This window comes from Callithrix jacchus, chromosome 2 (assembly GCF_049354715.1).
Source record: "Callithrix jacchus isolate 240 chromosome 2, calJac240_pri, whole genome shotgun sequence".
In the NCBI taxonomy this organism is placed as follows: domain Eukaryota; kingdom Metazoa; phylum Chordata; class Mammalia; order Primates; family Cebidae; genus Callithrix; species Callithrix jacchus.
This window is the reverse complement of record NC_133503.1, coordinates 103,440,094-103,463,980: the sequence shown is the minus strand read 5'-3', so window position 1 is coordinate 103,463,980 and position 23,887 is coordinate 103,440,094.

The following is a 23,887-nucleotide window of genomic DNA, read 5'->3' as shown; positions in this document are numbered from 1 at the left end:
GTTGTTAGGAGTGGTAAGAGAGGGCATCCTTGTCTAATGCCAGATTTCAAAGGGAATGCTTCCAGTTTTGGCCCATTCAGTGTGATACTGGCTGTGGGTTTGTTGTAAATAGCTTTTATTATTTTAAGATAAATTCCATCAATACCTAGTTTATTGAGAGTTTTTAGCATAAATGGCTGTTGAATTTTGTTGAAGGCCTTCTCTGCATCTATTGAGATAATCAAGTGGTTTTTGTCTTTGATTCTGTTTATGTGGTGAACTATGTTTATAGACTTGTGTATGTTGAACCAGGCTTGCATCCCCAGGATGAAGCCTACTTGATTGTGATGGATAAGCTATTTGATGTGCTGTTGCAATCTGTTTGCCAGTATTTTATTGAAGAAAATTGAATCTTAAGTAGAAATACTATAGAGCTTGTATGATGAACCACAACCCCATACAACTTCTTATAAATTTTAAAAGGCATTTGGTCCCTCATGAAGAACTTATAAGGTTCATATATTTGTGGCTACATGTCTATGTATATATATATGTATGTATTTTTATACATGTAAGTATATATGTATACACATTTTTGCATGTATATATGTATTTATACATTTATATACTATATATATGTACTAGAGATATCTTTTTACATGCATAGTTATATATGCATATTTTCTATGTGCTTAGTTATTCATACCTCTATAATTATATGAACATAAAATATGTAAACATGTATACATATGGTTTTAAAGTCTATATGTGCACATAAAAGTGGCATTTTTTAAAAAAGTCTCTAATAAAAGGTATTTCAAATGGCATGTTTCTAGCCGCTTCCCAGGAATCTGCTTCAAGATCTGTAATTTGAACAATGCAAAATGTAGTGTCTTGAACAAAATGATGTTAGTGTCACATCACCCTTTCAAAAATTTTTAAAAAAATCTAAAGGAAAAGACAAAATTAAAATGCATATACTAAAGCACAATTGAGCTTAAGTCTACATAAAGCCTTCAATTTGAGAATGCATATCAATTTTCATTTGCTTAAGTAGGCTCAGTAATCAGAAAACTAAATGCAAACAGTAGTAAAGTCTGTAGTTGTTTCTGTGATAAATAGGAGAGAAATGGTTTAATAGCAAAAGCCATAATTATCCACAGTTCTCAGTTTACAATTAGTTTTCTTTGACAGTTATAGTCATAAATGCCAGCTTTAATCATGTGTTCAGGTTGAATTAGGCCCTGCCAATGCTGGAAGAGATCTAATCCGCTTTCTTTCCTACTCATAATGAAATAATAATGCAAATTCACTACATCGATGGGACGACCCATGTGAATTTATTATAGGCTTGGAGAAGTCTCTTGAAAGGGATAAATTCTTTCTGGGTATGGACTTGAGGTAATTCAAACCAGACAAGAAAAAAAATGGAGCTGTCATCAGAGGCCAGGATATGGAATGGATTTAATTTGTATGAATAGGCTTTTTAATAAGTATAACAGGGCTAAGCTCTTGCTTTAGTGTGGGAATATTACTGCTGTCAGTTTCCAAATCTGGATGCACTAACTTTATTTGGTAGAATAAAGACCATCTCCAAAATTCATTTCTTATAGCAACACAGGTCACTGTAGCTAAAAGCACACTATGCAGCAGCCATGGCAAACGGGGCAAATTGTGGGAGTTAAGTCAATAGGACAAATTATTTTCATCAGTTGGCCAGTGTCGAATGCAGTTGACATTTCCAACTGTTGTTTGAATGTATGTTTTAGGCTACAGAGGACATGTCACTGATATAGAACATATTTAGGTAGCTTACTTTTTTCTGAGGAAGAAGTATGCTAATTTAACCATCTAAAGGGTAAGCAATCCTTTTTCTAAACCACTCAAAGAGAGGCTGAGTAAAGCACGGATTGAAAACAATACTATAAACATAGCCTTCCATCATATCAACACACAAGGAACCAAAGTTTGTTACATGTATTTCAGGCTGCTAAAAATTCATGTTGCTTACCTTATGTATACTTATTTCCTCCCAAGGCTATATAACAAATTCAACCTGTTTTCTCCATTACTTTAAACTGCATCAGTATCAGTGAAATATAACTGTGGAAAAATTATATTATTTAGATAATGTCATAGATTAGTTTGCAAGAGATTTAATAGATGCATTAAAGAGTGATGAGTAATTAATGTGGCTTAGAAAAATCATTAAAAATTAAAAGATATTTCAAGTAAAATATAGCCTTTGTCTTAATCTATTTGTTGGAACCTTTGAATACATTGTTTTGCCTTGCATTACTCCAAAATTTAATATGTTTTATTAATTTTAAGAGCTTATGTATTATTTTCATATAATAATTTTCTTCCTTGTGAATTATTTTAATTTTTATAAGGAAAATTTTGAAATGAACTGCTTCATCTGAAATTTCCACAGCACCATTATTGATCCTGTTTTACACATAAACTGTGGATTATGCAGTCTTTATGTAAAGAACGTATCATTCATTTTTATAGCAAGAGAGTCCACATGTTACCTACTATCTGCCAGTAAGTGATCGTTGCACACAATAAGTGCTCAATAAATGTTGCATTTTATGCAACACTAAAAATAAGGTCACTAAGTAGATAATCAAAGAATAAACAACAGACAAATTAAGAATTTCTTCAGAAACCATGTTGAGAATGACAATTATATCAAAAGAACTCATTTCTATTGCTTTCTAGTTTGCTCTACTCATAAAAACTTCTTTGTTATGAGTTGGCATTTAAAGTTTTCTCATTCAGCAAACCTCTGAATCATATCTACCTACTTTTCATGCTCAAAGAGCACATTTTATCCAGTGACGGTTGCACTATTCATGTTACAATTATGACTGTAGCAGTGTAAGTAATTACTGCATCATAAAACAAAGAATGAATCTACCTCATTACAGGGGCTCTATGAACAATAGCTCACCTTACACATTACATAATACAACACTCTATGAGAAATGTGGGAGAAAGCAACAAGTGAATGACAGGGCTTTTGTTCATGCAAAGGCTGTATGATTTTTATTTTAAAAAGTATGTGAGTTTGATGAGAAAAATGTTAAATACTACAGGGAGAAGTTTATAGTAAATTGCACTTCTGATGTGTTAAATGCTACCAGATAAAACTCAGTAGTAATGCAGAGGTTAGATAAATTTTTCATAGAGTAAAAATGCCTCAGATACTGTTTCATAAGTGAAAAAAGTATTAGCTTAAAAATTAATACAATGTTTGTATTCCAAAAGAACTGTTGAAAATGAAAAGGCTAAATTGTTTAATTCTGATTGTAAAAGCAGCAGCAAATGTATTCTAAAAATGCATACCTCAGAAGCAAGATGACAATTAGTAATTAATATGCAGATAAGATATCACATTATTTTCTATGCTCCATATAAGTAGTCTATAGTCACACTAACATATTCTATTGCACTGAAAAGTAAAGCAGATATTACTAGGTTTCTGTTCTATGTTGTTTTGAAACAAACACAAAATAAGATTTTGTGTCATGGATTAAAATATCTATATTATACTTCAATTAATTTGTTTAAACATTAATAAATATTAACTTTACAAAATAAAAATTATTTTTTATTTTGGTAAATTGAATCACTTACAAAGCATCATCAGTGTTTGAAGGGTTAAGATTAGAGCAGATAGCCACTGGGATTTATTAAATTATATACAAATGAGATTTATAGGACTAACATAAATAAGATTAATAAACTTTGCATTGTTTCAGGTTACACTTTGAAGACAAGTAATCCAATAATCAATTGAACCAAATGTAATATAATTGCCTTAATTTATACTTAAGTAATTAGAGACCCCGAAGTGTCAAGTGACCTACTGAAGTTCAAATAGGTAGTTGCAAAGTTAGAATTGGAACCAAATTTTTTAAATTTGGATTGCACTTTTCATCACTTCAGGCCTTATTTTAATAAGAAATAATGGACCCAAACCCAGGCTACTATGCCTGTATCTGAATAAGTTTTGGCTTGACTAAATACTAAGAAAAATTAAGAAAAACTTATATGATCTGTGTGTAGTGAGCAATGGTTTTTCTCTCCAGCAATCATATCCTTGTCATTTTCTTTTATTTAGAAACTCGCCTCCAACTCTCATTTCATGCAGTGGAAAAAAACTAATCCCTCTTTTCATCATTAAAGATGGGCATGAAACCTAGGCTGGATCGACATACTCACAAATCTTGCCCAAAGTGATTGCTCACAAACAGGCCGAATAGGAGAACATCCAAATCAATCATAGAAACTTTTATGAAACTACAGTATGGGGGAAAAATTATTTTATGCAAAGATTTCCTAGAGTGATCATCTGAAGATCATATTGCCAAAACATGTAAAGAGCCTTCCTGAATGAAGACAAAATAAATGGAACAGGTATGAGCAATAGAGTGACTGATAATGTCATTTGAGTCCTTGGATCCATCCATACCTGATCTACTACTGGAAATATTAAATGGTTGTGTCAATATATTCTCTTTTTCAATGGAGAGTTTTTTACTTTGAACTTTTTTCAGCCACCATCAAGAATTCTCTTAAATCCTGTCTTATAACAAATATTGGCATTGATAGTTCTCTTAGTAATGGATGATAAACAACAAAACAGTGTGTGCCTTTAAAAATCTCAAAGGAATGTAAATAATGCCATAGAGCTGAGATGTGCCAGTCACTGAAAATGAATCTCTGCAGAGAAGCGAAACACCTTTTCCAGGAATCTACTCATTATCTCCCAAAAGATGTAAGAGGCTACATTCATAGCCATATAGGAAAAACTGAAGATGACAAACCAGAAATTCAATGAAACTAAAAGAGGAAAAAGGTAATTTAATCTACAATAAAATATTAGTTAACAAAGACAATAATGAAAAGTGTTTAACAGTGGTGAAGATTTAATCAGCACTGTGGAAAGCACACATGAAAATTCACTTCAGATGTAGATGGAAGGTATGGAGAACATGGCATTCCTGTAAATAACAGAGCTTGAAAATGACCTGTTACTTAAGAATCAAATTCTGAAGAAATAGTTAGTATCCATCTTATTTTTCTCTGGTTGAAATTTTGCCAGAATGCCTTTGCCCTAACTAAATTAAGATTTATTATATTTTAGGATGTAAATTTTTAGAATTTTGACAACTTTTAGAGACCTAGCTCTGCATTTGATATGGTGATTTTAAAAGTCTATATCTCAAATGATAATGTATTTTGAAATTAAAATGTAGGATTATTTTTAATACATTGTAAATATCCATTTTTTAGAACACCCTTTTCTTTAATTCTCACAGTATTAATATAATTGTTATATATAATACAACAATAGTATATACAAACAGATTTCATCATAATCATGTCCCATTAAAGTAATATAAAATGTTTATGACTCTCTAAGAATAAATTCAATTTGAAATTCTCACTTTTTAAAATTTCAAGTAATAATGATTAAATACTGGCATGGTGCCAGGAAATGCCCCAGCGAACACAGTCATGAATGACATAAGTCACAAGTCCCCTGTCCTCAAATTGAAGAGAAACCACAAATATAGATCTATACTATATTCTCAAGAAAATTTAGATTTTGTTAAGCACTACGAAGAAAATACATCAGAATAACTGAGGTAATGAGTTCCAAGTGAAAACACTCACAATGGTTATTTTATTTTATTTTATTTTATTTTTGAGATGGAGTTTCGCTCTTGTTATCCAGGCTGGAGTGCAATGGCGCGATCTTGGCTCACCACAACCTCCACCTCCTGGGATCAGACAATGCTCCTGCCTCAGTCTCCCAAGTAGCTGGGATTACAGGCAAGCGCCACCATGCCCAGCTAATTTTTTGTATTTTTAATAGAGATGGGGTTTCAGCATGTTGACCAGGATGGTCTCGATCTCTCGACCTCGTGATCCACCCACCTCGGCCTCCCAAAGTGCTGGGATTACAGGCGTAAGCCACTGTGCCCGGCCACAATGGTTATTTTTTATGTTTTGAACATATTGATTTTAATGTCTGAATCACTTTCAAAGTGCTAGCATGTTTTATGACTTTCAAATAAACAGATTTTGGTTCATAATTGTAACACACTTAGCAGGGACATGAGCATACTAATAGAAGTGATAGCTTTGAAGATGTTAATGGAAATGAAGTTAACATTTCTTAAAGCTGTAGGAATGGACGTAATTTACGTAAAGCTGTAGCCTAGCCCAACTTTTCACAAAATATTGGCTCAAAATGTTCCATTCTTATTAAATTTTTTAAAAAGTCTCCAAACAAAAGCAAATGGCAGTGTAATTCTTATAATTGGACTTTAGTAGTGTGATAGCTGTTCATCTGGCAGTTGTTAGAATGTGAAATGCACAGAACTTGGTAAATATCTTCTGTAACCTTTTGTTCAGTTTGTGTTTTTCTGTGAAAGAATTTTCAAGATTCTCAGATAATTACTGGAGACTAAAATAATAATTAGTACTATTTCCCATTCATATCAAGTGTATCAAATGACAACATTCAATACATATTGTCTTGCCTGGTACTGGTACCAAGTGAGCTATTAATATAGCCATTTTGAAAGGACATGGGAGCAGTACCTAGCAAAGTGATATTTCTCCTTTGTATGCTAATTTGGTTCACACCTGCTGCCACTTAAAAATGGAAATCTGGAACACTACAACCTATATTATGGTGTATTAGCTAACTTCCTACATATTCTCTGTCAATCACAGTAATGGAGGCCATTGGGAGAATGCTGTTGCTTGTGAAAGGTTATTTTCAGAGAAGGAGCTATTGAGGAATTGGTCCTATTAAGCCAGAACCATGAAAGTGGCTGGCTCACCCTCCATTTTAGATCCTGGGACATGATGAGTAAAACTTGAAAGACAGAAGTGCTGTTTACTAACACATAAAATTTTCTACCTTCATTTATATGAAAAAATGCAATGTTTATATTTGTTGCTAAATATTTATCTTATATATAACCATAGCAATGTAAGTCTATATATAACTAAATATACCAAAATATGTTAAAAGTATACTTATATAACCAAAAAAAATTTTAAGTATAAAATATCATTTACACATACTACCCAAATTCATATATTTGTTTTTGGAAATTGATAAACTAATTTTTATTATTTTGTGATGTAAGAGGGTTCTAATTATAATTCTATTGCAACTCATAACTAAGCACAATGTGCTTTAAAGACAATGAAGAACTGGAGCGATAATCTAGGGAGCTCAAGGAAATCAAATGTATTACACAGTTCATGTGCAAGTTCCTCTGACCTACGATGTCCATTCCATTTTGCATTTGCTGATCTAACTTTTATCTAAGTACAGGCAGCACAATCAATCTATAGGATTTCAGTAAGAATACCATGCTCAATTTTCACTACTAATATTTGTTGTCAATGTTATAGAGAGGGAAGTATGATTATTGTGACCTCATATCCATAGCAACCAGTTTTGCCATGCTTCAATGTCCCTGTTATATTAGGCATAGTCCTACTAAACATAATATTTCAAGTTTTGAGATTTTAGACATATTAATGTATCTGTTAGGTTTTAAGATATTTATTTTACTTTAGGTGCATACTATATCTGGCATTTCTCCCCATTTTATCCCTCTCCACACCCTGCTGTATGTCCCCTACCCCCACAGACTGCCCCCAGTGTGTGATGCTCCTCTCCCTGAGTCCACGTGTTCTCATTGTTCAACACCCATCTATGAGTAAGAACATACAATGTTTGGCTTTCTGTTCTTGTGTCAATTTGCTGAGAATGATGGTTTCCAGATTCATCTAAGTCCCTACGAAGGACACAAATTCATAGTTTTTAATGGCTATGTAGGATTCCATGGTGTATATGTACCACATTTTCTTTGTCCAGTCTATCACTGATGGGCATTTGGGTTGGTTCCAGGTCTTTGCTATTGTACACATGGGTGCAGTGAACATACGTGTGCATGTGTCTTTATAGTAGAACGATTTCTAGTTGTTTGGATATATACCCAGTAGTGGGATTGCTGGGTCAAATGGAATTTCTATTTCTGGATCCTTGAGGAATTGCCACACTGTCTTCCACAATGGTTGAACTAATATACACTCCCACCAACTGTGTAAGAGTGTTCCTATTTCTCCACATCCTCTCCAGCATCTGTTGTTTCCAGAATTTTTAATGATCGCCATTCTAACTGGCGCAAGATGGTATCTCAAAGTGGTTTTGATTTGCATTTCTCTAATGACCAGTGATAATGAGCATTTTCTCATATGTTTGTTGGCCTCATAAATGTCTTCTTTTAAAAACTGTCTGATCATATCCTTTGCCCACTCTTGAATGGGGTTGTTTGTTTTTTTCTTGTGTATCTGTTTTAGTTCTTTGTAGATTCCGGATTTTAGCCCTTTGTCAGAGGATTAGATTGCAAAAATTTTTTCCCATTCTGTTGGTAAGATACTTTCTAAAAACTTAACACTTACTTGAACATTGCCTAAAACATTCTGGAATAATTTTTATTAAAAATATGAACATACATTATATAATTTTTCTCAATCAACTTTGTCTTATTTTAATATGGATTCATATTCTAGAACTTTGAATTTTTGCTATAAGAATGGTTATGCATTAAAGATTTTTCTGAGGTTGTTTTATGGCTCACTTTTAAAGTTTTCTTTCCTATGCATAACACATTACAAAATAATTCTAAATGTATCCAATCCTTGGTATAAATTAAACTTACTGATATTTTTCAGGAGTTCAGGGGTGGGAGACTACCTGAATAGAATTGTAGCCCCAATGATTTATTCATTGTGTGATCATAGACTTACTTTAATTGTGGTTTCATATCTCATTTACTTTTCATAGAAAGTCTCTGATATAATACTATAAAGTTTTAAGAAAACTGTGTGGTGTGTAGTTTCTGTTCATTCTTTACTGTCATTTCATGCTTTTATGTGTGTATACATAAATATGTTCTTATAAAATAGATTTTATTATAAAACTGCTTTGTAAACTGATGTTTAAAAATTTAATAATACATCAATTTTCTCTTCCATGACTCCATAGTACTTTATGACATACTTCAACCAACTACTATAAAGGACATACTTCAGCTAGTCCACTTTATTTCCTTATATGAGGGTCACCAGTTACTTCCCTGTGACTAAATCCAATGGATGTTTTTCAACCAGTATCTTGTTCAAAATATCTATATCATTTGACACTATTGATTGTTCAGCAAAAGTGGTCTATAATCCTTCCTATGCCACAACACCTTTTGTTTTTCTACAACACTGGATGTTCTTTCTTTTTCTGATTTTTAGTTTCTTCAATCTTCTTAAATCTCAATGATTCTCCGAATGGTTTTAGCTCTCTGATCTCACTCTACATTGTTTTCAAAATATTCTCATGCTTTTATATGTATCAACCATTATCTTCACTCTCACAGCTGCTATACCTCAAGAGCCAACAAATCCATGACTGCTATATGCTTACCCAGTTACCATCCAGGCTTCTCCACTAGGACATCAGAGCAGCACATCAAACACAATGTGGACATGAACAAAGTCTCATGAATTCATCATTGCCACCTCACTCATCCAAATCAAAGCTGCTCCTCTTTCAATGTGCCCTGTTTCATAAATGATACACGATCTGTTCATGATTCAAGTCACAAATAAGAAAGTTATTCTTGACTCTACCATCCCCTTCCTCAATGTCATCTCCAGCTACAAATCATTTTGATTTTCCTTAAATACCTCTTTACTTGTTTACATATCTATTGCCATCAACTAGTACAAGTCACTAGGTTTTCCTCTTTTCCTTGCCTGGAACCACTTTTTAACTAAACTTCCTGGGTGGATTAGAAAGAACTATGTAGAATTACCAACATACCACAATTTTTAATGGTAATTTTATATGGTTAAACTTTATACTAATTCTCTCATATTTATCTTCTATATTTTTGCTACATTGTTCTTCCAAAAACACCAAAACATAAGTATTAAATAAACATTTATTTTATGAGCAAATGTGTGAAGCTATATTAAATTATTTTAATCCATCACTAATTTTTGCTGTAGTATTTTTCAAATATTTCGCTTGGATGAAAAACTATGCGATAAACATTTAGCACACATATCCTTTTGCACATGTCTAATTACTTTCTCAGGAAGTGTATTAAAGTAGAACTACTGGATGACTCTTTCTGAATCACTGTCAAACATGCCAACTTTCACTCTGAGAGTGTTTGATTGTACATATAATTCTACGCAAAACCTGAACAGGAGAGTATACTTTAAAATGTCTGGAAATTATTCCTTTACTAAGGACCTGCCAAAACACAATATGCACATTCAAATGAAGTTCACTGGAGATTATTTTAACTAAAGCAGGTAGTTCAATGCAAATAAGTTTCAAAACAGTGACTTGGAAAGTTTCTAAACTTTAGGAAATTACTTACTAAAATGCAAATTTTGTTTAAGAAAAAAAAAATCCTTTCTTTGTAGTTTCTGAAATGTGTATGTTAGTCTTTCCAGTTTGCCCACTACTGCAGTTCTCAATCATACAATATTACATCTACTAAACACCTAGCAGAAAATCACAACAAAAATCAGCATTGTGACTTGCTAAACAAGACATTTAGTTTCAGTTTATATGTTACATTCATTTCCTAAAGATACTCTTAAAGGAAATGACTGGAGAGAAACAAAGATGATTAAATAATAAAAAGCAGATGAAAAACATTACCTGAGAAACAAAGAAGGGTTAGACAGTTTTATATGTGTGAAGAACGTGAATAGTTGTTAACACGTTAAAAACAACATGAAAAACAAAAGTGAGGCAGGATAAATCAGATAACCTGTCTGCCAGTTTGGAGTAGAGTACTATGTAATCACTTAATAGTATTTTAAAGTCTGTGACACTGTGAATATACAAATATCACATTTTATTTTTCAAACATTAGTATTAATCTGTTACCTTCTTTTAAAAGGTAAATGTTAAAAACAAATAGAAGATGGCCGACCAGTCACAGTGAGGAAAAACATCTCCCACCAAGGGACTGGGACATCAAGAAGACTGACACACTCTTGGAAAATAGTAAAAGGGAAGGCATTGAGAGGGGACAAGGGAAGACACATGCTGTGGTTAAGGGGGAGGAAACTGGGAACAATGCATGTGGTTCCCATGTGCCAAGACTTGTTCCTCACTCTCAATGACTCTTTGGGAATGGGTGAGTTGAACAGGCAGGGAGCAACCTGCTGTTGCCATGGGCCTCTGGAATACCCATAGGAGGAGACCCCTCAACCACCACAGACACTTGAGTTGACAGGGAGAGGTGCTTAGAGAAGTGGTAGGGGCAGAACTCCAGCTAGTGTGGAGCAAAAGGGTTTGGTGCAGGAGCATCTTTGGTGGAGAAAAGCCAAGGATGTTCATCCCTCTAGGCTCAGGCTGCTCCTCTAGGAGACTTTAGCAATAGGGGAACCGACAGTTTTGAACTTTGTAGGGCATTCTTGCCCATGAGATAAGGCCAGTCTGACCTGATTATCCCCTGGGGAGCTGGCCTCTCCCAGGGCCCCAGAATGGCCATGTTTGCTTGCAGTGAAACCCCCAAACCTCCTGGTGTTGCATATCATAGCTCCTGTGCTAGTGGACTTCACTTGAGCAGCAGAGTGCTCTGGCAGGGCAGCCCTGACTGGACATGCACCAGCCTGCCCACACCCTCCCCCTGCTGCAGCCTCCCCATGCCACTTTGCCTTCACACGCATGCTTGCATGCACACACACAGCCACCTCCCACATTGCTTTGCTTGTGTGTGTATACACAGGTAACATTGCCTTCCCTTCTTTGACAGTGTGCATGTTCACATGTACCCTGCCTAGCCAATGCTGCCAGTGTGAGTGCACACCACCACTCCTCACCCTACTACCTCTCCTCCTGCGGCACTGCCATTTTTGTGGGAGCATAGATGGGCATGGAAGACACAGGCCCACCCCTGTCAGTACCATGCCCTGTACATAGACATTTCCACCAACTTGAAACTAGGCATAGAGAACAGTGGACCCACCTCTGCCCTGAGCAGCCTCCACTGCCTCTGTGAACATGCACAGAAAATGTGCCACTTCCCTGCTCCCATACTAACACCACCACCAGTGTCAATGCATGCACACTAGCCAGCAGGCCCCCCTATCCCCCATGAGCCATTCTGCCACTACTGTTGTGAATGTCCACACAGTGGCCAGCACCCTGACACCCCACTGGCACCCTGCCACAGCTGACAGGCATGAACTTTGCCATGCTACTGCTGCTACTGGTGTGTGCAAATGAAAACAGATCCCCCTGTCACAGCCCTACAAAGAATTTTGGCTAGCGCCAGATATCACAGTGTTATGACTAGCTGTCCAAAAAGTATCTTGGCCTCTCCAGTGCAGCAGCTTCCCCTACTCAAGGAGCCAGAGAACAAAGCCAGGACCTGATACCAGTCCCCAGAGTTAGAGCACAGTCCAGGAGTCCTGAGCTGAAACTTGCCTTGCAAAGATTTCCTAGAAATGAAGCCAGTTGACTAAAACCACCTTATACCATGATGAAACCTCCATGATCATCAAATAAAATAAAAGAAAATCAAAACCCATTCAAAGGAGAACAGTATCAAAGATTGAAGGAACATCAGTCCATAAATATAAGAAAAGCCCAGCACAAGAATTCTGACAACTCAAAAAGTCAGAGTGTCGTTTTTCCTTCAAACTATCAGACTAGTTCTCCAGAAAGGGTTCTAAACTGGGCTGAGATGCCTGTAATGACAGAACTAGAATTCAGAATACAGATAAGAATGAAGGTCACTGATATTCAAGAGAACATTAAAACCCAATCTAAGAAAGCTAATAATCCCAATAAAATGATACAGGAGCTGACAGAAAAAGGAGCCAATAAACAAAGTAACCTACCTGATAGAAGTAAAAAATATGCTACAAGAATTTCATGATGTAATCTCAGGTATTAACAGCAGAATAGATCAAGTTGAGAGATAATCTCAGAGCTTGAAGACTGGCTTTCTAAAATAAGACAGACAAGATTGAAGAAAAAATAATGGAAAGAAACAAACCCTCCAAGAATTGTGGGATTATCTACAACTAATTGGTATCCCTAAAAGATATAGAAAGAATAAAATAAACTGGAAAAAATATATATCAGTGTATCACCCATGCAAACTTCCTCAACCTAGCTAGAGAGGTCAACATTTAAATTCAGGAAATGTAGAGAACTCCCATAAGATACTTCACAAGAGGATCATCCCCAAGACATATAATCACCAGATTTTCCAACAGTCAAAATGCAAGAAAAATTATTAAAGGCACATAGAAAAGACAGGTAACCTACAAAGGGAAGCCTATCACACTAACAGCAGACCTCTGAGTAGAAGCCCTACAGGTGAGAAGAGATTGAGGGCCTACATTCAACATTCTTTTTTTTTTCTTTTTGAGACAGAAGCTCACCCTGTCACCAGGATGGGGTGAAGTGGCATGATCTCAGCTCACTGCAACCTCTGAATCCTGGTTCAAGCATTTTCCTGACTCAGCCCCCCAAGTTGCTGGGATTACAGGCACACACCACCATGCCCAGCTAATTTTTGTATTTTTAGTAGAGATGGAGTTTCACCATGTTAGCCAGGATGGTCTCGATCTCCTGATCCACCCACCTCAGCCTCCAACGTGGCTGGGATTACAGGCATGAGCCACCACATCTGGCCTCAACATTCTTAAAGAAATCCCAACCCAGAATTTCATATCCAGACAAACTAAGCACAAGCAAAGGAAAAAATAGATTCTTTTCAGAAAAGCAATTTCTCAGGGAAATTGTTACCACCAGATCTGCCTTGCAAGAGTTCCTGAAGAAAGCACTAAATATGGAAAAGAAAGATCACTACCAGCCACTACAGAAACACACATAAATACACAGACCAGTAACACTATAAAGCAACCACACAAACAAGTCTGTATAACTACCTAACAACATGACAACAGGATCAAATCTAGACATATTGATACTAACCGTAAATGTAAATGACTAAATGACCAATTAAAACACACAGAGTGGCAAGCTGGATAAAGAAGCAAGACCCAATGGTATGCTGTCTTCAAGAGACCCATCTTACATGCAGGGACAACCATAGGCTCAAAATGAAGAGATGGAGGAAAAAATGGACTTTAAACCAACAAACATAAAAAAATGATGAAGAAGGGCATTACATATGGTAAAGGGTTCAATTCAACAAAAAGATCTAAGTATCCTGAATATATATGCCCCAAACACAGCAACACCCAGATTCATCAAGAAAATTCTTAGAGATATTCAAATAGACTTAAGTTGTCACCAGAAATAGTGGGAGAATTCAACACTTCACTGACAGTATTAGACAGTTAATTGAGACAAAATATTAACAAAGATATCCAGGACCTGAACTCAACATGGAGCCAAATCGGCCTGATAGACATCTACAGAACTCTTCACCCAAAACTACAGTATATACATTCCTTTCATTGCCACATGGTACATACTCTAAAATAGAACACACAATCAGACATAAAACAATTCTCAGTAAATGCAAAAGATCCAAATTATATCAACAACTCTTTCAGGTCACAGTGCAATAAAAATGGACATCAAGACTCAGAAAATTGCTCAAAACAAAATTACATGGAAATAAAACAAGCGGCTCCTCGATGAATTTTGGACAAAAATTGAAATTAAAACAGAAATCAGTAAGTTCTTTAAAACTAACGAGAACAAAGATACAACATACCAGAATATTGGGGGCACAGCTAAAGCACCATTAATAGAGAAATTTATAGCACTAAGTGCTCACATCAAGAAGTTAGAAAGATCTCACATTAAAGCCTAACATCACAACTGGAAAACTAGAGAATTAAGAGCAAATCAACCCCAACGTTAGCACAGGACAAGCAATAGCCAAAATCACAGCTGAACTGAAGGAGATTGACACATGAAAAATCATTTAAAAATCATGAGATCAACAAATACAAGAGCTGGAGTTTTTTTGAGAAAATTGTTAAGAAATATAGACCGCTATCTAGACTAATGAAGAAAGGTGAGAATATCCAAATAAACACAATAAGAAATGAAAAAGAATATAACCAGTGATGCCAAAGAAATATAAACAACCATCAGAAACTACTATGAACACCTCTATGCAAACTAGAAAATCTAGAAGAAATGTGTAAATTTCTGGACACATACACCCTCCCAAGACTAAGTCAGGAAGAAACTAAATCCCTAAACAGACCAATAATGAGCTCCAAAATTGAATCAGTAGGAACTAGCAACCAATCAAAAAAAGGCAAAGACCAGACTGATTCACAGCTGAATTTTACCAGATGTACATTTTCACTGAAATGGTACACAGCTGAATTTTACCAGATGTACAAAGAACTAGTACCATTTTCACTGAAACTATTCCAAAAACTTAAAGGGGAGGGAATCCTTCTCAACGAATTCTATGAGCCCAGCATCCTCCTGGTACCAAAGTCTAGTAGAGAGATAAGAAAAGAAAACTTCAGGCCAGTATCCCTGATGAACATTGATACAAAAATCCTCAACAAAATACTAGCAAATCAAATTTAATAGCACATCAAAAAACAAATCCAACATAATCAAGTAGGCTTTATCTCTGGAGTACAAGGTTGGTTCAACATATGCAAATAAATAAATGTGATTCATCACATAAAAAAACTAAAGACCAACAACCATGTAATTATATCAATAGATGCAGAAAGGCTTTTGCATCCATTCATGTTAAAAACTCTCAACAAAGTAGGTATTGAAGGAACCTACCTCAAAATAATAAAAGCTGTGTCAAACCCACAGCCAACATAATACTGGATGGTCAGAAGCTGAAAAGCATTCCCCTTGAAAACCAGCACAAGACAAGGACACCTCTTTCATGCCTCCTATTTAAAATAGCATTGGAGGTCCTGGCCAGAGTGACCAGGCAAGATAAAGAAATGAAGGGCATTCAACTAGGAAACTAGGAATAGAAGAAGTAAAACTATCCTGGTTCACAGATAGCATTTTATATCTAAAAACCCCATAGTCTTGACCTAAAAGCTCTGTAAGCTGATAAACAACTTCAACAAAGTTTCAGGATACAAAATCAATGTACAAAATCACTAGCATTCCTATACATCAAAAAAAGCCAAGACAAGAGCCAAATCAGAAATGCAATCTCATTTACATTGTTAAAAAATGAGAATATACCTAGGAATTCAGCTAACCAGAAAGGTGAAAAATCTCTACAATGAGAATTATTAAATGCTGTTCAAAGGAATCAGAGATGACACCAAAAAAAAAAAAAAAAAGGAAAAACATTCTATGTTCACAGATAGGAAGAATCAACATTGATAAAATGGCCATACTGCTCACAGCAATTTATAGATTCAATGCTATTTATATCAAACCACCACTGACATTCTTCACAAAACTAGAAAAATAACTATTTAGCAAGCGGACTCAAGATGGCGCTGTGAGAACAACCCAGGATTGGAGCTCTTCTCGTTGAATCCGCAAACGATGAGTCAGAGCGGCATTTCCAGACTGATCTTTGTTGCCCACAGAATGGGGAAACTCCCAAGTATAAAAAAGACATGGGATGCCAGGCAGTAGGTCTGCCTGGTGAAGCCGGCAGCCGGGGCGGCGGCGGCCGGCCCTACCCAGCAATCCCCACAGGGCGCGCTTGTCCGGGTGCCCTGTTGAACCGGCAACCTGAGACTTGAGAGGGCTCGACTTGAGACTGAACGAGACTTGGACAGTAGGCCAGCCCAGGGGATTGCAGGGATTGGGATACCCAGTGGGACGAACAAAACCGCGATTTCAAACTATCCTGAGCAGACGGTCTGAGATGCTCTGTGGGGGAGGGGTGTCCACCACTACGGAGGCAACCCGCCCCAACTGAAATACACGCCCACTGCTGACGCAGCCAGCTGTTGCCGAGGCAACCCGCCCCAACTGAGATACACGCCCACTGCTGACGCAGCCAGCCGTTGCCGAGGCAACCCGCCCCAACTGAGATACACGCCCATTGCTGACGCAGCCAGCCGTTGCCGAGGCAACCCGTCCCTGCTGAGATACACGCCCACTGCTGACGCACCCTGCCGTTGCTGAGGCAACACACTACAATGAAGAGACTCCGCCGCAGGGCGTGGCGGAGACCACAGCAGAGCCGGCAGGAACAGTTCGAATCACACAACAGCAGGGCAGAGCCTCGGCAGCCAAACAGTGGCTAGTCTGCCTTCTAGCTGGGCAGGACACCTGATCGGACATCCAAAAATAAAGCCCAAACCCCTCAACACAGAGCATTTGAGAAAAAAAAAAAAAAAAGGGTTTTTTAATGAGCTCTGTTGCAGCAGAATAAAACATAGCAGCCTAACAGCCCTGAATGAACAACAGAGTGCACAGCTCAGCAATTAAACCCCTATAAAGTACAAACTGTCTCCGCAAGCAGCTCCCTGACCCCTCTATATCCAAAAGACTGACATTAGGCAGGCATCATCCTGGGACAAAGAGAGCAGAAAAAGAAACTGGTAGCATCCCTCGCTGTGCCACAGCTACTAGAGGTGCACCCCAGACAAGCAGGGTCTGGAGCAGACCTCAGCAGTCGTACAGCGAAGGGGCTAGACTGGTAGAAGGAAAACCAAGCAACAGAAACACTTCATCATCAACATTCTGGGTGTCCACTCAGAGACCCAAATGAAAAGTCAGCAACTACGCAGACGACCAGCGGACAAATCCACAAAGATGGGAAGAAACCAGCGCAAAAAGGAGGAAAACACCCGAAACCAGAACACTTCGCCTCCTAGAAAGGACCAAAACTGCTCACCAGCAAGAGAGCAAAGCTGGACGGAGAATGACTGTGACGAAATGACGGAATTAGACTTCAGAAGATGGATAATGAGAAACTTTTGTGAGCTAAAAGATCATGTATTAAATCAATGCAAAGAAACTAAGAACCTTGAAAAAAGATTTGAAAAAAGATTCGAGGAAATGATAACAAGAATGGATACCTTAGAGAGGAATATGAATGAATTAAAGGAGCTGAAAAACACAATATGAGAACTTCGCGAAGCAAACACAAGTTTCAATAGCCGAATTGACCAAGCAGAAGAAAGAATATCCGAAGTCGAAGACCAACGCAATGAAATAAAACAAGAAAACAAGATCAGAGAAAAAAGCGCAAAAAGGAATGAACAAAGTCTCCAAGAAATGTGGGACTATGTGAAAAGACCTAACCTACGTTTGATAGGTGTACCAGAAGGGGACGAAGAGAATGAATCCTAGCTGGAAAATACTCTTCAGGACATCATCCAGGAAAATTTCCCCCACCTAGCAAGACAAGCCAACACTCAATTGCAGGAAATACAGAGAACACCACAAAGTATTCCGCAAGAAGAGCAACCCCAAGGCACATAATCGTCAGATTCAACAGGGTTGAAATAAAGGAGAGAATACTAAGGGCAGCCAGAGAGAAAGGTCGGGTCACCCACAAAGGGAAGCCCATCAGACTCACAGCAGATCTCTCGGCAGAAACACTACAAGCCAGAAGAGAGTGGGGGCCAATATTCAACATTCTTAAAGAAAAGAACTTTCAACCCAGAATTTCATATCCAGCCAAACTGAGCTTCAGAAGTGAAGGAAGAATAAAATCCTTTGCGAACAAGCAAGTACTCAGAGATTTTGTCACCACCAGGCCTGCTTTACAAGAGCTCCTAAAAGAGGCACTACACATAGAAAGGATCAATCAGTACCAGCCATTCCAAAATCACACTGAATGCTAAAGAGCTTCAACATAATGAAGAATCTACAAAAACTAACAGGCAAAACAGCCACTTAGAATCAAAATGGCAGTATCAAATTCACACATAACAATATTAACCCTAAATGTAAATGGACTAAATGCACCAATCAAAAGACACAGACTGGCAAATTGGATAAAAATCCAAAACCCATCAGTGTGCTGTATCCAGGAAATCCATCTCACATGCAAGGATACACAAAGGCTCAAAATAAAGGGATGGAGGAAGATTTACCAAGCTAATGGAAAGCAAAAAAAAGGAGTTGCAATTCTCATCTCTGATAAAATAGACTTTAAAGCAACAAAGATCAAAAGAGACAAAGAAGGCCATTACATAATGGTAAAAGGATCGATACAACAAGAAGAGCTAACGATCCTAAACATATATGGACCCAACACAGGAGCACCCAGATACATAAGGCAAGTTCTTAATGACTTACAAAAGGACTTAGACTCCCACACAATAATAGTGGGAGACTTTAACACTCCACTGTCAATACTAGACAGATCAACCAAACAGAAAATCAACAAGGATATCCAGGGCTTGAACTCAGACCTGGAGCAAGCAAACCTGGTGGACATTTACAGAACTCTCCACCCCAAATCCACAGAATACATATTCTTCTCAGCACCACATCACACCTACTCTAAAATTGACCACATAATTGGAAGTAAAGCACTGCTCAACAAGTGCAAAACAACTGAAATCATAACAAACAGCCTCTCAGACCATAGTGCAATCAAGTTAGAACTCAGAATTCAGAAACCGACCCAGAACCGCACAGCTTCATGGAAACTGAACAACTGGCTCTTGAATGTTGACTGGGTAAACAACGAAATGAAGGCAGAAATAAAGAAGTTCTTCGAAACCAATGAGAACGAAGACACAACGTGCCAGAACCTCTGGGACACATTTAAAGCAGTCTCTAGAGGAAAGTATATAGCAAAAAGTGCCAATATGAGGAGAATGGAGAGATCCAAAATTGACACCCTATCGTCAAAATTGAAAGAGCTAGAGGAGCAAGATCAAAAAAACTCAAAACCCAGCCGAGGCTCTGCCCTGCTGTTGTGTGATTCGAACTGTTCCTGCCGGCTCTGCTGTGGGACTCAAAAATATTGGCAAGCCGAATACAACAGCAAATCAAAAAACATATTCATCATGATCAAGTAGGATTCATGCTGGGGATGCAAGGCTGGTTCAACATACGCAAGTCTATCAACGTAATTCACCACATAAACAGAACCAAAAACAAAAACCACATGATTATCTCAATTGACGCACAGAAGGCATTTGACAAAATTCAACAGCCCTTTATGCTAAAAACCCTCAATATACTCGGTATCGATGGAACGTATCTCAAAGTAATAAAAGCTATTTATGACAAACCAACAGCCAATATCATACTGAATGGGCAAAAACTGGAAGCATTCCCTTTGAAATCTGGCACTAGACAAGGATGCCCTCTCTCACTACTCCTATTCAATATAGTACTGGAAGTTCTAGCCAGAGCAATCAGGCAAGAAAAAGAAATAAAGGGTATTCAAATAGGAAAGGTGGAAGCCAAATTGTCTCTATTTGCAGACGACATGATAGTATACCTAGAAGACCCCATTGCCTCAGCCCAAAAACTCCTGAAACTGATAAACAACTTCAGCAAAGTCTCAGGATATAAAATCAATGTGCAAAAATCACAAGCATTCGTCTACACCAATAACAGACTTAAAGAAAGCCAAATCAAGAGCGAATTGCCATTCGCAATTGCTACAAAAAGAATAAAATACCTTGGAATACAACTCACAAGGAACGTAAGGGACCTCTTCAAGGAGAACTACAAACCACTGCTCAACGAAATCAGAGAAGACACAAACAGATGGAGAAACATTCCATGTTCATGGTTAGGAAGAATTAATATCGTGAAAATGGCTATACTGCCCAAAGTAATTTACAGAATCAACGCTATCCCCATCAAGCTACCATTGACTTTCTTCACAAAACTGGAAAAAACCACCATGAACTTCATATGGAACCAAAAGAGAGCCCGCATAGCCAAGTCAATTCTAAGCAAAAAGAACACAGCGGGGGGCATCACACTACCGGATTTCAAACTATACTACAAGGCTACAGTAATCAAAACAGCATGGCACTGGTACCAAAACAGAGATATAGACCAATGGAACAAAACAGAGGCACCGGAGGCAACACAACATACATACAACTATACAATCTTTGATAAACCTGACAAAAACAAGCAATGGGGCAAGGATTCCATGTTTAACAAATGGTGTTGGGAAAACTGGCTAGCCATGTGCAGAAAGCAGAAACTGGACCCCTTCCTGACACCTTACACTAAAATTAACTCCAGATGGATTAAAGACTTAAACATAAGACCTGGCACCATAAAAACCCTAGAAGGAAATCTAGGCAAAACTATCCAGGACATAGGAGTAGGCAAGGACTTCATGAACAAAACACCAAAAGCATTGGCAACAAAAGCCAAAATAGACAAATGGGACTTAATGAAACTCCACAGCTTCTGCACGGCAAAAGAAACAGTCACTAGAGTGGATCGGCAACCAACAGAATGGGAAAAAATTTTCGCAGTCTACCCATCTGACAAAGGGCTGATATCCAGAATTTACAAAGAACTCAAGCAGATTTACAGGAAAAAAACAAACAAGCCCATTCAAAAGTGGGCAAAGGATATGAACAGATACTTTACAAAAGAAGACATATATGAGGCCAACAATCATATGAAAAAATGCTCATCGTCACTGGTCATCAGAGAGATGCAAATCAAAACCACATTGAGATACCATCTCACGCCAGTTAGAATGGCGATCATTAAAAAATCTGGAGACAACAGATGCTGGAGAGGATGTGCAGAAAAAGGAACACTTTTACACTGTTGGTGGGAGTGTAAATTAGTTCAACCATTGTGGAAGACAGTATGGCGATTCCTCAAGGCCTTAGAAAGAGAAATTCCATTTGATCCAGCAATCCCATTACTGGGTATATATCCAAAAGACTATAAATTGTTCTACTATAAGGACACATGTACACGAATGTTCATTGCAGCACTGTTTACAGTAGCAAAGACCTGGAATCAACCCAAATGCCCATTGATAATAGACTGGATTGGAAAAATGTGGCACATATACACCATGGAATATTATGCAGCAATCAGAAATGATGAGTTCGTGTCGTTTGTAGGGACATGGATGAATCTGGAGAACATCATCCTCAGCAAACTGACACAAGAACAGAAAATGAAACACCGCATATTCTCACTCATAGGTGGGTGATGAAAAATGAGAACACATGGACACAGAAAGGGGAGTACTAAACACTGGGGTCTATTGGGGGGAAAAGGGGAGGGCCAGTGGGAGGGGGAGGTGGGGAGGGATAGCCTGGGGAGAAATGCCAAATGTGGGTGAAGGGGAGAAGAAAAGCAAAGCACACTGCCATGTGTGTACCTACGCAAGTGTCTTGCATGCTCTGCTCATGTACCCCAAAACCTATAATCCAATAAAAAATTAAAAAATAAATAAATAAATAAAAATAAGCCAATCACAAAAAAAAAAGAAAAATAACTATTTAAAGTTTATGTGGAACTAGAAAGAGAGCCCAAAGAGCCAAGAAAATCCTAAGCAGTAAGCAAAAAGCGGGGGCATCATGCTACTTGACATCAAACTATATTACAGAAATACAGTAACAAAAACAGCATGGTACCGGTTTTAAAAAAATAGACACATAGACAAAACAGAACAGGCCATCTGATCATCAATACAACTGACAAAAAGAAGCAGTGGGGAAAGGACTCACTATTTAATAAATGGTACTGGGAGAACTGGCTAGCCTTACACAGAAGATTAAAACTGAACCCCTTCCTTACACCATATACAAAAATGAACTCAAGATGGATTAAAGACTTAACTATAAATCCACAAACTATAAAAAATCTGGAAGAAAATCTAGGCAATACCATAGTGAGCATAGTAACTGGCAAAAGACTTTTGAATGAAGACACCGAAAGCAATTGCATTAAAAGCAAAAATTGACACGAGAGCTAATTAAACTGAAGAGCTTCTGCACAGCAAAAGAAACTATCAAAAGAGTCAACAGACAGCCTATAGAATGAGAGAAATATTTGCAAACTATACATCTGATGAAGATCTAATAGTCAACAACTATTAAAAAAAAACTTAAATAAATTTGCATTAAAAAGCCTAGTCTCATTGAACTGTGGGCAAAGGACATGAACAGACACTTTTTAAAAGAAGACATACATGTGGCCAAAGAGCACATGAAAAAAATGCTCTGTATCACTGTTCATTAGAGAACTGCATTTCGAAACCACAATGAGATACAGTCCCACACGAGTCAGAATGACTATTACTATAAAGTCAAAAATCAAGATGCTGGGAAGGTTGTAAAGAAAAGAGAACCGTTCCATTCTGCTGGTGGGAGTGTAAATTAGTTCAGCCGTTGTGAAAAGCAGTGTGATTATCTCTCAAAGACCTAAAAACAGAACTACCATTTTACCCAGCAATCCCAGTACTGGTTATATGCCCAAAGAAATATAAATCAATCTATCATAAAGACATGTATTTGTATGTTCATTGCAGTACTATTCCCGATAGCAAAGACAGGGAATCAACCTAAGTGCCCATCAATGGTAGACTGGATGGAAAATATACAATATCTGAAATAAGAGCACATTGGATGAGATTGGACACAATAGACACAGAATTAGACTACAAATAGAATATTTCACAATAGGACACAGAAGAGAGAAAACTTGAAGTAGAATATGTGTAATCTGAACACTGAAGGAAACAGGAATGGGAAAAATAAAACAAATAAAAGAACACAAGATTCAAGAGAATATACGAGACTTGATCAAAAGTTCTAACCTATATGAAGTTGGTCTTAAGTAAAGAGGAGAAAGAAAATGAAACAATCAATACTCAAAGAAGAAACAGCAAATAATTATTTAAAACTGCTGAGAAAGCCTCAGTGA